Here is an 18,896-nt window from a genome sequence, read left to right as displayed (position 1 = left end):
AAGTGCTTATTTTTGAAAAAATTTGGTTTTAAAGTAAAATTTTTAAAAATTTTAATTTTGAAAAATATGCTTTTTTTCAAAATAACGTAAAAATTGTAAGAGATACCAAAAATCTCGAAAAACAAAAAAAGTCAGCATTGCTTTTCTGAATATCATGAATTTTTTTGATTTTATGTTAGACAAAAATTGATTAAGATTTGGTGTTTCTAAATTTGCATACATTCGTGATCAGTGACTCGTTCAACCCCTTTTAACTACAGCCCTTTCAAAAATAAGGACTTTGAACCGATGAAACTTACAGATCGTATAAACAATACAAACATGAGTCAAGAAATTTGTGAAGTCGTAACGATTAAGTTCATTTGAGATACTAATTAATTAGGGGGTGATTTTCCCGATTTTTTTTACCAAAAAAAGGGACTAACTTTATTTTGAGCGTAACTTGTTTATTTTTGATGCTAGAAATTTTTTTTTATAAAAAAAATGAAGCTTTTTTAAACACTTTAAATAAGTTGTAATGAGTTTTCCCCGAAATGTGCTTAATTTTTGGTTATTTCACGTTAAAGTATTCCATTTGGAATTTGACGAATATGAATCTAATTCTTCATTAGCTGTAACTCTGCTTCTACTAGGTATAGAGACGTGACATATACACCATTTTTTAAAAATTTTTACAGGCTATATTTTTGCTAAGAATATTTTTTCGACAAAATACTTACTATTTGAGTTATTTGTGAAAAACCATCTAAAAGCGTGGTTATTTTGTTGAAAAAATGAACATATTCACTGGCAAATAACTCGAAAAGTATTGACTTACTGAAAAAACTCTATAGAACAAAAGTTACTAAAAATTAGTCAGATTATCCATTTCCGGACTTACTTTGGACGAATATTTTTTCACCCCCCAAGTGGGGGTGAAAAGCACCCCCAAGGCAAAAGCACATATCGGAACAATATCGTTTTTTTTACTTCTATGTGTATGCCAAACATGTCAATCAAAGCGGTTCTTTAAAATTTAGGGGTTTTGCAATATTTTACCGTCAAAGAACGTACTAAAAAGGTAGGTATATTGGGCAGAATCATCTTATTATGTTGTGGTCTAGAATTTACAACTTTGAGTTTGGATATTCTTAACGAATCACCCTGTATATTTGAAATGAGTTTATAACTTATTCAATTTAAAAGAATACGTTTAATAGATTATGTCGGATATTAAGATTCCCTTTTAATTTTGCGGATCACCTTGTATTAGCAAAACATAAGTAGTACTCGAGACAGGTCCTTGTTGTTTCAGGGAAGGAACAAATAAAGAACCGGAGCCAGACAAGCAGTGACCTTTGTCTGACACAGGAATGCCCTTAGCTCCTTTTATTTCGTCCGGTTCCCCTTTCAAGACACCAGTCCACCCGTTCTACTAGGAAGAAATCGAATTCGCGAGAGCAATACGAGACTGGAACGCCCTTGAGTCGTTCGTTATTAAAAGAGAGTGGCATAAAGGGAGGAACAAGACCCTTTTGTAGAAAGGTCGTGTTTGTTTCCACGTTAACGTTCAATACATTAGGAAATAAATACCGATGACGTTATTTTGATTTTATTTGCATTAAATCGACAGAAATGGCTGGAGTTGTTTTGTGCACACTTATGACAAATGATCGAACGAGAAAAGAAATAGCTATTTTCCTAACTAGTGCGAAAAGTGATACTTTCACGCACGAGACTGACGTTGACGCGAACGACGCGATAACGGAGTTCGGGCAAGCAGTCGAATGCGGGGACGACACTTTCCGCATGAGTTAGGAACAATATTTTTTCTAGGGCCGTACGTTTGAAAAAAAGGCACAAAAAATAGAGTTATATCAATTTTTATTTAGAAATGAAAATATACAAATTAATTTTTTGGCAAGGTTGTCAAAATAAAACTTTCAATATAATGGGTTACCACGACGATGATATTGGTTTCCATGACGACGATTCAAAACCATTGTAATTTTCTACTGATCTGACTTTTAAATATTATGTCAAAATAATTTTATTTAATCGAATTATCAGTAGTAATTGCACAAGAGCTATGAAATTATTGAATTTTTCCCGAGTGACACTTTGACAGTTTTAATTTTGAAAGTATGTCAAAAGTGTCACGAGAGCAAAAATTCCATATTTATTTCAGAGGTCGAGTGCAATTTGTCGCGATTATTTCATGAATAAAACTGTTCAAAACCAAAATTTTATTGTAATTTATTTATGTAAGTACCATTAAACACACAGTTTTTATAAATATTTGACGATTGAAAGTCATCACTTTTATAACTTTTAAAACATTAATTGTCATTAATGTCACTGAATATATTTTTTCGTAGCAACGAAGGGCATCTGACGTAATATACTTAACGACGAGAGATTATCAAAAATTATCGATTTAGTTCAGATTTCTGTAGTTTTCTATTGGTCAGAATCTCCTATGAATGAAATAATCAGTAGTAATTGCAAAAGAGCTCTAAAATTATCTAATTTTTCCCGAGTGACACTTTGACAGTTTTAATTTCACGACCCGAAGGCGAATGAAATTATGTCAAAGTGGCACGAGGGAAACAATTTGATAATAATTTTAGAGATCGAGTGCAATTTGCTGCAATTATTTCATGAATAAAACTGTTCAAAACCAAAATTTCACTGTAATTTATTTATATTTAAGTACAAATTACTACAGTTATACACACAGTTGTTATAAATATTTGACGGTTGAAAGTCATCACTTTTATAACTTTTAAAACAGTAATTGTGATTAATGTCACTCAATGTATTTTTTCGTACCAAAGAAGAGCATCTGACGTAATATACTTCACGACGGGATATTATCAAAAATTATCGGGTATAATATCAATAGAGAGTGAGAATAAATTTAAAATATTGGGACAGTTTTTCGAAAATTTATTGTCTGGCAATAGACACGAGAGCCCGCAGGGCTCGAGTCTGTGGCTATTGCCCAATGACCACAAATTTGACTAATGAGGCATTATTTTCTTATTTATTCTTACTGTCGTGTGATATTCGTAAGGTTATTTTTTAATACGTATATTATAGATATTTTCTTAAATGTGACAGTTGTCAAAACTAGGAAACTGGTTGCCATTAAACAGAAACAATCTACTTAAAAAAATTCTATCGGTAATTTTCTATAGTTAATAATTATTCTCAGTATAATTTTAATCTGATTGGACAGAATTAAACACTTAATTAAATATCTTACTATACGATTGGAAGTTAAAATCATTAAAAAATAATCACTTTCATTTTTATTTCTGCAGCTTCTTATTGGTCAGAATCTCCTATGGATGGAATAATCGCGCCAATTTCATTAAAATATGAACACAATAAGATAAATTTGAAATGAGTTAGTAAATAATATCTAGATATTAAAATAAGTTATCAATCGAAGTAGTACATAAAACGACAATAAATATCGTTCTAATACAACCAGATTGGCAACCGGTGGAATACTTTCTTTGGTTACACCTCCTGATACTTTCTAAAATTATAAATCATACTGGATGCCGAGGAAATTAAGATGAGAGAATTTTAAATAATTCACAACTCATCTGCTCAGCGTGGTAAACGCTCCAACAAGAAAGATTCCTTAGTACTCAACAAAAGAGTAAATGAATTAAAATGTATAAACATTTTCAATTTCTTTGCAACACGAAAATGCAGCAGCTGAATAATACTCTGATCAAATCTGAGAGTGTGGAAAGAGTCTATACCGGTTTCGGGGGTTGTTTCCCCCTCATCAGTGGTCCCATACCATCCTCTCTCAGATTCCTCCACATACCACACTTTGGACCTTTCCGAATTGCAAAGAAAGAAATGTCACGGATGAACTAGAGCCATCTACCGAGAGACAAAATAAGTTATCAATCGAAGTAGCACAGAAAACGACAATAAATATCGTTCTAATACCACCAGATTGACAACCGGTGGAATACTTTCTTTGGTTTCTGATGAGGGGGAAACAACCACCGAAACCGGTATAGACTCTTCCTGCACTCTCAGATTTGACCAGAGTATTATGCAGCTGCTGCATTTTCGTGTTGAAAAGAAATTGAAAATGTTTATACATCTAAATATTAGTTTATTTTATGTAATATAATATATTTTAATGCCATATTACAAGGTATTTTACTTTCCCACACGCCGGGAAAGTGGCTCTTTTAGCACGGCCGTAGAAATAGTTATTTATGAAACAGTTCGTGAAGTATGCTTTTTGCGAACGCACGCGATGTTTAGAGCACGAGAGACAACGGATCGAGTGCTATATATCGCGTAATTTCGCAAAAAGTACTTCACGCACAGTTTCATACAATATTTTATTTATGACGAACAAATAAAAAACTGTAACTCTTTGTCACTGGAATTTATTTCTATTTATATGGACAACGCGAAAGTTAAGGATATTTGATTATATGAAAGTGTGTCAAAAACAGTGCGAAAAAGTAAGTCCCATTTAATAGTTATTTTCCTAACTAGTGCGGAAAGTGATACTTTCACACGCACGAGACTGCCGTTGACCCGAACGGCGCGATAGCGGAGTAACTCATGCGAACTTTCCGCATGAGTTAGGAACAATATTTTTTCTAGGGCCGTGCGTTTGGAAAAAAGCCACAAAAAATAGAGTCATGTCTATTTTTATTTAGAAGTGAAAATACATAAATTAATTCTTTGACAAGGTTGTCAAAACCAAACTTTCAATATAATGGGTTACCACGACGACGATATTGGTTTTCATGACGACGATTCAAAACCATTGTAATTGTGTACTGACTTGACTTTTAAATATTATGTCAAAATATTTTTTTTTTCTTCGATATATTGCGTTAATTTTCTAGGGCCGTACGTTCGGAAAAAAGCAACAAAAAATAGAGTTATATCAATTTTTATTTAGAAATAAAAATACACAAATTAATTCTTTGACAACGTTGTCAAAACCAAACTTTCAATATAATTGTTTACCACGACGACGATATTGGTTTCCAGAACGGCGCGCGACGATCCAAAACCATTGTAATTGTCTACTGATCTGACTTTTAAATATTATGTCAAAATAATTTTATTTCATCGAATTATCGCGCTAATTTCATTAAAACATGAACACAATAAGATAAATTTGAAATAAATTAGTAAATAATATCTTAGTATTAGTTTTTGGCATGTATTATAATATATTATAATGCCATATTACAAGGTATTTTACTTTCCCGCACGCCGTGCGGAAAAATTTTTAGGTTTAACTTACGTCAAAATTTTAAACTATCGCTATAGAGGGGGTCCCATTTTTAATTGAAAAAAATTTAATTAATAAAAAGATCGTGGAACTTGCTGAGTGCCGGCAGAACTGAATACTGTTTATAGATTCGTTTATATGTGATTCTATTCAATTTGTTTCAATTTATTCCGATTAGATTTGTTTTATTTATTTTATTTTTTAGTTTTAGTTAGTTTTATTTAATTTTATTTAATTTTACTATTTTTTTGTTTAATTTTATTTATTTTTATTTGATTTTATTTAATTTTGTTTAAATACAAGTATACTTTCATCAGGGGCATTTCGTAATATTAGGAAGATATCATGTAATGTCGTAGACATTTTTTAAATTAATGGCAGAAAAATTAACATATAACACACACTGGTAAAAGGAAAGACAGATTGATTAAAATTAAACGCCGGTACTACGTTATATTCGAAGATGGAGGTACAGTGATGATGCTCTAGAAGTGAAAGTACTTTGGTAAAATTTAATAAATTCAGTGCTCGATATCTGCTTTTTATTTCCCTAAAATTTATATATTCGAGTATTCAACCATATTATATTTTAGGTAATTAGTTTTATTATTTTTATTTAATTTTGTTTCAATTTTATTTAATTGTTTTTAATTTTGTTTAATTTTAATCAACACCTTAAATGTTGAAACCATCTCTAACCGTGACTGGGAAATAGAAAATTCTGAATCTATATCTAGTTTTTTACCTTAAATTTTCTGCAAAACTGAACAATTCAACGACTGTAGGGTTGAAACCACCTCGAAGTTTATATTTTTAGATGTTTAATCGTTCCTACACAAGAAATTTATAATAAATAGTTTCAAAAGTAATGCACAATATAACTTGTTAACTTGTACATTCGTGATTGTCTGATTTCTAAAACAAAATTTTACTAAAAATAAAATAAACAAAATAAATAGCTATCAGATATATTTTAAAGACTGTAGCTGCTATGTCGCAGCCGTATTTTAGGCCCATACTAATAGAAATTTATCTAAGTAGTTATTTGTTGCTCTAGCTAATTATTTTATATTCATTTAATGTGTAGAGATAAGCGAAAGAAAAAAAGAATAGCCATTGTGTTGCTTAGAGGCATCTGACAGACTAAATAAATTATAGGATTATGTTTATATTTAGTTAGAAATTTATAACCATAATAATGTTAAATAGAAACCTTAAAATTTTTTTATAGTACACAGAGGTAGATGATAAAAAAATGATACACATTATTACCAGATATAGCAGATATTTTAATGTGAAAATCCTTAAAATTTTATTAAAATCCTATGTATTTTGACACAGAGGGTTAATTTAGCAGTCCTAAAATTAAAATTATCCAAATGACCACGATAATCGTATTACAAATTGACATGTGGCTAGCAAGATGAAGAATGATAAAATAACGTAAAAAATATAATGAAACAAAATTTCTTGATCTGGAATAAGCACCACCACTACATCATTAACCACAGGAATTACATTTTATACGAGACAAAATTGGCTGTCTAATTAAGACAGTTCATTCTGGTTTTATCAACAAAGGTCATTTTTACGACCGAATGAAAACAAGGCAAAAGAAGGAGCTCACAAAGTTGATATATGTTTAATAAAAAACACTAAAGAAAAAGTACAATGAAAACAATTGATCCCATGGCCCAACTTTTATATCATTAGAAGCAATCCACCAAAACCGAACCAAAAAAATCACATTAATATTTAAAGTTATATGTTGCATTCATTATTCTTTTTAAAAGAATTAATCATTGTTTCCTTTTATCGGGCTATGGCTTCCTATCAAGCGATTCTTATTTTTTGCATAAACCAAAAACAGCTTCAGTTTTCACAAATATTATCAGATGTCAAAGTGTCACGAGGGCAACAAGTCGATAATAATTTTAGAGATCGAGTGTAATTCACTGAGATTATTTCATGAATAAATCTGTCTTAATCAACTATTTTTAATGGGAAATAAGCCACAATTTTACCAAAAAAATTATTTTATTAAATTATTAATTAATTAATTAAATTATTAATTTAATACAAAATTACTTGTTCTAACGAAAATTCATTTTTAGAAGAAAAACAATTGTTAGCATCTGTTTAAAAAAAATGATTATCCTTTATCGTTTATAAATAAGGAATCGTCAAGATGGGATCGAATGGAACAGAACAACTTAGAACGGGACCCTACAACATTCACAAGAAATAATACGAGGAAAATAATAGATATCAATACCATATATAAAAGGACTATCCGAGAAACTTAAAACAGTAGGAAATAAATTCAACATTTCAACAACATTCAAAACAACAAACACATTGAGATCTATTCTATCTAAAACTAAACCTAACAATGAACAAGAAAGAACAAATAATTGCATTTATAAAATACCTTGTGAATGCGAACAATTTTATTTAGGTGAAACATCAAGACCATTAAACGTTATAATAAGTGAACATCAGTCTGATTTTAAAAATAGAGAATTAGATAGATCTCAGATATGTCAACACGCACGGGATAATGAACATAGAGTTCAGTGAAGAGATTCAAGTATAGTCCTGAAAGAATCAGACAGTAAAAAGAGAAAAATCAAAGAAGCGGCTCTAATTATGCTAAATGAAACCAATTGTGTCGCAAATTCCTCGGTAGAATGCAGTAGGATGTGATTACCCATACTGAAAGAGGAAGTCGATAGAAAGAAAATACCACGATTAGTAAAACAATAACATATCGAGTTTTTAACAAATTTTATATTTTAGTATTATTTATTGTATATCTATGTATATTAATATTATTTATAATTTAAACATATTAAAGTCAGAATTTGGTATTAGTTTTTTAAAAGTAAATTAAATGTAAGACCAAATACTTACGATGTCGGGATAGTATCACGAAGTTTTTTCCTGGTTTTCCCTCGTGATTTACTATGGAATCTCTAACGCGAGAATTTTACTGTCATCGTTGCATTTGGTTGTCTTTTTAAAAACAGATCACATGCTATGATTTTTTTGTGACGGATATTCTTGAGTTGGGATTGATTTCATGTAATTGAATGAACTATCTTTTAGTAAAGTCGTCCCAGGAACGCAATTCATAAATATCGGCGATATAATTTTAAAGTTTTCTACTTTAAAATGTATAATATACGTCTGAATTGCCAATATAAATGAGTCAGATTAAATAAATTATTAGAAGAATTTTTTTACTTAGCAACAACATTTTTGTTTATTTTAGTAGTATTTTGTATTTTGACAACGAAACCCGATTTGGGCTTCGAAACGTTAATAAAGTCATTTTTTTGGTAAAATTGTTGCTTATTTCCCATTAAAAATAGTTGATTATAAAATTGCTACAAGGAAATAGCTTCAGAACAACATTAATACTGTCTTTTTAATGAATAGTCCATTGAAATGTTACATTTAGTGTGCATTTCTTAGAGGAGTCAATTTTATTTTTTTAATGTGTAGGGGGGTTCAGTAGAAGCTTAAGTTCAAGTTTTTGGGGTTGAGGCCCTTGTCCCCTGGCCGCCATCTTGGAAAAAGAGGTGAAAAGGGCTTTCGCGCTGTATCTCGTAAACTAGCTACCCTAGAGAAAATTTCATTTTACATAAAATATGAAGCAATTTAAATTTTCTACAATTTTATATCTATTACTTTTTATCGTGAAGTGACCAAAAAATAAAGTTATAAACAAAAATAAGAGAAAATTTTGTAAGAAATTTCCTTTTGGAGGTTATAACTTTTTTTACGTTCATTTCACAATAAAATAGCATCATAGCGATTTTGTAGAGGATTTTTCAATAAACAATTTTCGCTATAAAGTTTTTTAATTTTACTTATTATCTAGGTTTTACAGCGCTCCAAACTTGACCAGATTCTTGAATTCTCGTAGAAAAATAATGCTTTTCTATCTATATATTAGACGAGCGGCATTAACCGTTATGCCAACCACGAAAATCAAATTTAAGGTGAATGATCAATTTTGGTCTATTTTTATGTTTTCGAGGTCGCTGAATCCGAATATGAAGTTTATTTTTATCTAGAGTTGGTGGAACATGTTAAAAAAATAAATTTTATACAAAAATGCCAAAAATCAATTTTGATGATTTTTCAAATTTACCTCGCTGTATCTTTGGTCGCTGTAAATATTTCCTTTTAAAAATTTTACTGTGTCATCTTTGAAGTATGTACTATCTGACAAACGAGTCCTGGCGGTTGACCTTGCCCGAAAATACACAGCGATAAATGCACAATACGACAAGGTCACGCGCCACGTCTCGCTTGTTCGATAGTAGATAACAATGAAATTTGTCCAAAATGTTTAAACAGACTAAAAAACGAGTTGTTAATTTATTAACATTTTGTCATCACATTTCGTTAGTTTCATGTTTACTTAAAAAGTTGAGTGACAAACTCTTTAGTTTATAATTTTAACCAACACAACAATAAAATATAGTTCATGAAGAAGTTTCTTGGAAAATTTTAAGTCAAAATATATAATAGGAAAAAAGTTATGTTACTTCAAATACAAGCGGCACACCCCAAAAAACGCTTATATCTCGAGATCCTGACCACGGTGTGGTGAATGGCTAATGTTATCATAATTTATGATTTTGATATTAAAAATCGTTTTTTTGCTCTGCTTAAGAGTTTTGCATTTTGCGGTTGCGTCATTTTTCTTCTGAAGCGGCGAATTTGTCCTCAAACAACTTCTTGGGCCTTTTCTATATATGCTTAGAGTTATAAGTTTTATAGTGAGAAGAAAGGTCAAAAACAGATTAATAATAGCATAGGAATGTTAAAATCATAATAAATTGTATGAATAACTAATGTATATAGATAGTAAAGAAAGCCTAACTTTTGTTTTTATTGTATCCCTATGAGCATTCGAGAATCTGGTCAAGTTTGGAGCGCTGTAAAACCTATATAAATAAATAGAATTAAACAAATGTATAGTGAAAATTGTTCGCTGAAAAACCCTCTACAAAATTGCTATTTTTTTTATTTTATTTTAAAATGAACTGAAAAAAAGTTATAACATCCAAAAGGAAACTTGTTAAAAAAAATTCACATATTTTTGGTTATATCTTTTTTGTTGGTCAATTGACAATAAAAAGTAATAGAAAAAAAATTGTGGAAAATTTAATTTGCTACATTTTATGTTTTAATAGATTTTCCGTAGGGTTGGTAGTTTACGAGATATAGCGCGAAACCCCTTTGCACCCCGTTTCCAAGATGGCGACCGGGGGACAAGGATGGCGACCTCAAAAACTTGAACTGAACTTTTTTTAATTTTAACTAATATTTTATTGATATCTTCACCTGAATATTTGCTAAACCTGTTTCTCGGTGTTCTCTGTGACCAGTTGTAAAACATTAATTGTCATTAATGTCACTGAATGTTCATTTTTGCGTAGACGAAGGGCATCTGACGTAATGGGATATTATCAAAAATTATCGCTGTAATTTTTATTTCTGTTCTATAGGGCTTTTCATCGATTGTCATTTGTTTCGAGCTTCTGTCATGTGTCACATAATATTAATATATCTACGTCATACGTCTTTAGTTTGTATCATTGGTTATATCAATAACGTATGACGTATATATATTAATATTATGTGATACATGATAGAAGCTCGAAACAAATGACTGTGAATGAAAAGCCCTATTGGTCAGAATCTCCTATGGATGAAATAATCAGTAGTAATTGCACGGGAGCTCTAAAATGATCGATTTGTTTCCCGAGTAACACTTTGGCAGTTTTAATTTCACGACCCGAAGGAGAGATTATGTCAAAGTGTCACGAGGGTAACAAGACCAGAATAATTTTAGAGATCAAGTGTAATTTGCTGAGATAATTTCATGTATGAAACTATCTTTTTAAATCGTTTTAACTAGTATTGTATTGATATCTTTGCCTGAATATTTACTAAAGCTGTTTCTTGGTGTTCTCTGTAAAAAGTTGTAAAACATTAATTGTCATTAATGTTACTGAATGTATTTTTGCGTAGCAACGAAGGGCATCTGACGTCATACTTGACGACGGGATATTATCAAAAATTATCACTAGTAATACCACTAGAGGTCAAATTATTTCCGGAAATTTTTTTGAGATCATGAATATTTTGAAAATTTCCCGAGTCGCAGACGAGGGAAATTTTCTAAAAATATTAATGATCAAAAAAAAAATTTCCGGATATTAATTTGACTTCGCGTGGTATTCGGTAAGAAAATTCCACACCAAATTTGCATTTGAAAATCCAAAGCTGCATGAACAGATTAATAGCGCGCCATAGCTTTGTCAGCAATTATTTAGGCTTTCAAATTCGTAATTTCTACTCATTGTAGTTGCATGGGAATACCATTTCAAGATAGAAAATAGTATATTCTTCAATTTTACATAAGTTTTGAGTAACTACAAGTGATAGAAAATTATTTTTTGGCGTTTTTAAAACTAAACTACGCAAAATTGAAAGTACTGAATGGGAAAAAGGTAAATAAATTAGTGTCTAAATATTATATATATTTTATTAGACATAGAAACTTAATTGAAAACATTCAAAGTCCTGCATTTTCGCCATTAAGAAGAGAGGAGGTGTCCGAAGAATATAGAAAACATCTTAGCTTTGTAACTAAAATGAATCAAAACTAAATTATGTAAACAAATAAAAACCAGTCTGTCAAAAATGTTCTGTTATTGTAAACGTCAAAAAATTTCCACTATAATTCGCTGTTGGGTACCCCACGAGCAAAAAATTTCCGATAAAATACCTCCGTTGCCATGGTGATCTGTCAAAATAACGTATTTTGATTGGTTCAAAATTACAGGTGTGGAATTTTCACTTTAATTTTTATATCTGTAGCTATCTATTGGTCAGAATCTCCTATGAATTAAATAATCTAAACAATTTATTTAACAATATAACAAAACCCAATCTTAAAAAAACTAATAATTATTAATAAATATATGAAATGACAAACTGACATATTAAATAAACAAAGCTGTTGTTAGTATGTGGTTGTCAAATTCAACAATTAAAAACATGGCAATGCAATTTTAGATTTCTACTATGAAATTTCCACTAGTAATACCACTAGAGGTCAAATTATTTCCGGAAATTTTTTTGAGATCATGAATATTTTGAAAATTTCCCGAGTCGCAGACGAGGGAAATTTTCTAAAAATATTCATGATCAAAAAAAAATCCGGATATTAATTTGACTTCGCGTGGTATTCGGTAAGAAAATTCCACACCAAATTTGCATTTGAAAATCCAAAGCTGCATGAACACATTAATAGCGCGCCATAGCTTTGTCAGCAATTATTTAGGCTTTCAAATTCGTAATTTCTACTCATTGTAGTTGCATGGGAATACCATTTCAAGATAGAAAATAGTATATTCTTCAATTTTACATAAGTTTGGAGTAACTACAAGTGATAGAAAATGAATCAAAACTAAATTATGTAAACAAATAAAAACCAGTCTGTCAAAAATGTTCTGTTATTGTAAACATAGGCGTAACCAGGATGATCCTAAGGGGGGGGGTTACAACTAGCTGAAAGGGGGGGTTACAACTACTGGAAGGTCTCTGAGGGCTATGGTGTTAAGCGTAGATAGCTCAAAGTACATCCCAATGGGGGGGGTTACAACCCCCAAAACCCCCCCCTGGTTACGCCTATGATTGTAAACGTCAAAAAATTTCCACTATAATTCGCTGTTGGGTACCCCACGAGCAAAAAATTTCCGTTAAAATACCTCCGTTGCCATGGTGATCTGTCAAAATAACGTATTTTGATTGGTTCAAAATTACAGGTGTGGAATTTTCATTATAATCAAGCGATAATTATTGTTGAGTAGACAAATTGGTGAGTGTAATTTTCGGGGGTAATTACACAAGTGCATCAAAATTATCGATAATTTTGCTTGAAAGCGTATTGCCTAAAAACTACTTGAGTTCATTTTGATATTTTGCCCGACTCCGAAGGAGAAGGGCCCTTTCGCCAAAATGTGAAAATGAATGAGAGTAGTTTTTAAAAGGCAAAGCTAAATTATCAAATTATTTTGATGCACGAGTGTTCTAACGTTACAAACGTCACATCTTTGATATTTTATTTTTAAATAATTATTTTATTTTATTTTGCTTAATATTTCATTAACAATAATTTTCTTCTATTTGTTTTACCAGTTTTCTTCGTTAAAAACTCGTTGGCGCCCTATTTTATTATCCTCTTTTATTATCCCCTTTTATTATATTCTATTTACTATATCTCTTTTCATTTAAATCTACGATTGAACATACTGAACGTACCCCATACATTCTTCTTTGTAAGTATCTGTCTTTCAATACGGAACATGCCTGTACTGAACTAGTACTTGGTTGTCATTTCAAAAGTCGCACTGTCATGAAAGTGTCACTTCATCCCTACCAGAAGACACAAAATGGAAGGGAAAAATTATTCCTTAAATAGGCATGTAATTTAAAAATTAAAACATTTTTATTTCAACGATCAACTCTCTTAGGGTAAGAATATTACGTATCATATTTTAATTACATTTCTACATGCATACCTAGCTTCTTATAACATTTTTTCTAAATTTTTTATATCTAACCTCCAATGTCAAAAGCATGGTTTCTGATATTTTAGATTTAAATATATCATCTTTTTCATTTACATGTATGCACGTTTAGTAATCAAAATTTTAACTATTCTCCTCATCTAAATTCCATTTAATTTACCCTTGCCATCTACTAGTTTCTGAATACTATTTGGCAAAGGTACAATTTGGTTATTAACTTCTTGATTGTTGATATGTGTGTTTTTATCTTATAGATTTTGGGATAAACATCGACCTCTCTCCCTTCGGGAGCTTCAAGCTATCCTCATCACCGGTAATGGAACTACAAAGGCGGGACTTCATGGATAAATCGTCTAGACTACATCACCCACCATCTACAACTGCAGCGGCCTAGGGCCGAAGATCCGTCCAGGTCCACAAGAAGTTTACAGCAGTACCATTCAACATCAAGAAGTTACCACCAGATACCAAAAGCCATAAGTATAATCCAGAATTGTTAGTTTTTGGCAAGAATTTGAATATATTTGTTAATGCAATTTACTAAGTCATATTTTTATTATATCTTTATGAACAGTAAACATGATTAGTTAAAAATACTGTTTTGTTTGCTTCCATTCTAAATTTTCAGAGTTCATTTCTAAGATTAGGACAAGACGAACACACACCTGAGTGACTGAGCTAAGCTAAGGGTGTAGCGGTGGCTATCTTGGATGATTGAGGTAATATTTTCGAATATTATTTCAATTAGCTGGGGTAGTCCATCGCTTATTTCGTTTCACTGGCACCCAAAGTGGGCGCCCAACGTTAGGGCGAATATTACTTAAAGAAAGTGAAACTATCAAAGGAAGAAATAATTTTCTAAACAATTTATTTAACAATACAACAAAACCCAATCTTAAAAAACTAGTAATTATTAAAGATACAGTTATAATATTTGTTTATATTATTTCCCGATTCCTTTGGATGTGAAAATATATGAAATGCCAAACTGACATATTAAATCAACAAAGCTGTTGTTAGTATGTGGTTATCAAATTCAACACCTAAAAACATGACAGTGCAATTTTCTATTTCTACTATACAATTTTCAGTAGTAATAACCCAAGGACATTCATAATTGTTCGAACAAATTTTATAACAGATTTCGAAAGCTTGTTGCTTGGAAACAGACCGACGCCGTAGGCGGAGAAAGTTGTTACAAACAAGCTTGAGAAAGTTGTTAAAACATTTTTGAGCATTTATCAATGTTCGAGGGTTATTCGGATATAAAATTTTTTGCTGGTTATGAAAAAAAAAATACAGAGTAGAAACAATTTATTTAAATGTGCAATTAACAAAGGAACAATTAGAAAAATTTAATGAAGATCCAGACATGTTAGTTTCTATAACTGATGAAGATGTATTTCCACTACGCATGCTGTTAATAATTTTCAAGTACGGTTGTATGTTCTTCGTCAATGTTCAAGTACGGTTTTATTGAGTTGGGATTGTTATGCCCCGTAATTTTTATAAGCTCTTGCTCTTGAACACCACTTTTGGCCAACCAACTGACCGCGGTCGATCTATTGGAGTGATTAGTAATTTTTTTTTCCTTGGTTTTCAAGCCAATCGCTTCGGTAGACGTTTTTGTCCAATTTTGAATCATATTTTTTCCAATGGGCATATTATCATACCAATGATCATTTTCGGTTTTCCAGTAACGATTTGTTCTTAGGAATAATCTATCCGTTTTAATATTTGGGCCCCTTTTTGATAACAATTTTTTAAATAATCTGACAGGACATACGTTACTGTCGTTGTTTTCTATTAAAAATTTGCTGTCAGTACACCTTCTTGAACCACCTTGGCAAGTCTTGCTGAATACAGGGTTATATTGTACTCGATTTGTTACAGAACCATCGTTATTTGTTTCAATACGAAAAAAGTCAATCAAACAAGCAGCAGCTTCCCCACCTCGCCAAGCTAATTCTACGGCGGTTATGTGATAGAATTTCCGTTGTAGCCCTTCAGGGGTTTCTTCGTTCCACAAATTTATCATTTTTGTTATTTCTACTGCACTCAATGCCTCTGAACTTTGTTTCCTTTTACGGGGATCCGATTGTAGTTTTCGTCGTATAGAATCGCGGGCAGCTCGCGCTTGTTGAAATACAACGCTTTTGAATGGGTCAATAATAACTTTCATTTCCTTATAATACTTTTCTTGTAAAAGCTTACTTGTTAGGTTCCACATGGTTTTGACAGTAGCTTCTTTAAACTCTGTACCATCTTTTCTTCTCATGTTCACAGCCCAATCCTTTAAAATCGACGCCAATTCTTCCACCGTCCGATTTCCATCTAATTCATATTTTCTATCATTGCAAAAGTCCATAAACGCTTTCCATACAAATTTTTTACTGGAAACAGTATTCTTTGGTATATTTGATTCGATAATTTCATTAATATTCTCATCAGTATTACAACCAAATCGTGACATTTTGAAATATTGAATATTTGAAATGTCAAAATCGAAATGAAACGAAATGTAGGTATCCATAGCTACATGATTGAGTGAAAACGGCCCATGGGATCTGTTTTCAGTATAATGTTGATTTTATTGGTTGTATTCAATCAGATGACCACAAATTAATTGATTTCATTGGATTTCTAATTGAGCAAAAAATTTTCGCTGTAATTTTTACTTCTTTAGCTTTCTATTGGTTAGAATCTCTATGAATGAAATATGTAATCTATGGAATTATATGATATAGAAAACCAATAATAAATAGATAAGCATCCAGATATGTTTTAATTGAAAAGCCCTTTGAAGTAACAAAATTAAAACCGAACTTTTCCAATATATCAAAAAATGTTTTTTTATTGAAAATAAAATATATTTTAAAAAAATCATAACTGGAATTTATAGGTACACCCCAAAAAAATTTTATGCGAGATTTGTTCCTTTAAACCTCCCCTCCCCCCAAATTTTTGCGTACGTTCCAATTAAAAATTATTATTGCGGTACCATTAGTTAAACACAATGTTGTTAAAACTTTTTTGCCTCTTAGTATTTTTTCCATAAGCCAGTTTTATCGAGATGCAGTTTCTGTTTTAATATGTTTACATAAACATTGTGTGGAAGTTTTGTTCCCTATTAAACCCCCCAAATGTTTGTGTACGTTTCAATTAAATTAATATTTTGGTACCATTAGTTTAACACAAAGTTTGTAAATTTTTTTTTAGTATTTTTTCGATAAGCCTGTGTTTATCGAGATGCGGCTTTTTTTTATTAAGTTTCAAAATACACCTAAAAAATTTAAATCAAAAATAACTTTTCATGTTATTACCAGGTCTCTATAATAATCTAACCATGTAAAAATTTGTGTTGGATTTTACAAATGCTCAAAATATCTCGATAAAAACTGGCTTATTGAAAAAGTACAAACAGACAAAAAAGTTAAAAATATTTTGTTTAACTAATGGTACCACAACAATAATTTAATTGGAACGTACACAAATATTTGGGGCGGTTTAAGGGGGCAAAACCCCAATAAAATTTTTATGGAGTGCACAAATTTTATTTTGATTTTTTTTTAGATGTTCCTGCCATAAGAATGTCACATGTCCTTTTTAAATAAAAAAATCCCTAATAGTTTTCAATATATTGGAAAAAATTGCCCCTTGTAACTTCAAGGAGCTGTAACTTTTTTATGTGGGCAATTGCACTAAGGTCAGTTAGGATCAATCGAACTATTTTTGGTCACAGAAAATGTGATTTTAATTTATGAACTGTCTTTTTGTTACACCCTGTATAGTGAACACATTATTATGCTTCAAGTTTTTGAGAAATTGCAAGGTGGGCAACTATAGGAGGAAGACAAATTAAAAACCTACGTTATGCTGATGTCACGGTTATATTGACGTATTGACCAGACGAACTCGAAAAAATTATAAATTTACTGGACACGGTGAGTAACGAATATGGATTGAAAATAAATATACAAAAAACCAAAGCAATGATACTCGACATAATCAGAAAGAACCAAACAGAGATAAGAAACATGGCAGGTTACGAAGTGGTCAGACAATTTAATTACTCTAATTAATTTAATTACTTAGGCTCCGTCATCACTAACAGTGTCAAACTCACAAAAATATGGAAGAATACTGAAATTACAAAAAAACACAAAATTACGACTTCTTCCATCATTAATACTTCGATGCACTAGAAATAAACAAACCAATACACGTTGAATGTTACGAGAAGCGCTCCCAAATCATGATTTGGAATGTATAAATTATATGTACATTGTAAATCCCAAATCATGAAATAGTTTATACATTGTAAATAATGATTCGGGAGTTCTGCTCGTAACATGTGACGTGTCTTGCATTGTTTATTTCTAGTGCATATTTATTGTGATTTTAATACAGAAGCACTTAACGTAAAAACTAAACTCACCACGACTATCAACCAAAATATTTATAAACTAAAAGGGAAGTTCCCTAGGTTGGCTGTATACCATATAGTTAAAAAACTCTAACAAGAAGTAAAACCACTTCTATGTAAATTGATATATTTATTAAAACTTAAAAAATCCCAATGGATTGAATAAAATATGTCCAATTCAGAATGTTTTCAGACCTATCGGTCCATCATCAGTGAATGTGCAAACTTGCTAAAGCCCCAGAACCAAACAATGGTTGAATTTAAAATTAAATTTACATTATTTAAAAATAATACTAAACAGGCTAAACGTCGATGTTAAAGGATATAGCCTATGGGAACATGGTGAAACCCTACCAAAAACTCAATCAACCATCTTTGGTAGGGTTTTTGGTAGGGTTTTTGGTAGAGCTTTTGGTAGGGTTTCACCATGTCCCATAGGCTATATCCTTTAACATTGGCGTTTAGCCTGTTTAATATTATTTTTAAATAATGTAAATTGAATTTTAAATTCAACCATTGTTTGGTTCTGGGGCTATTTAGCAAGTTTGCACATTCACTGATGATGGACCGATAGGTC

This window comes from Diabrotica virgifera, chromosome 1 (genome assembly GCF_917563875.1).
Source record: "Diabrotica virgifera virgifera chromosome 1, PGI_DIABVI_V3a".
In the NCBI taxonomy this organism is placed as follows: Eukaryota; Metazoa; Arthropoda; class Insecta; order Coleoptera; family Chrysomelidae; genus Diabrotica; species Diabrotica virgifera.
Note: the sequence above shows the minus strand (reverse complement) of the source record.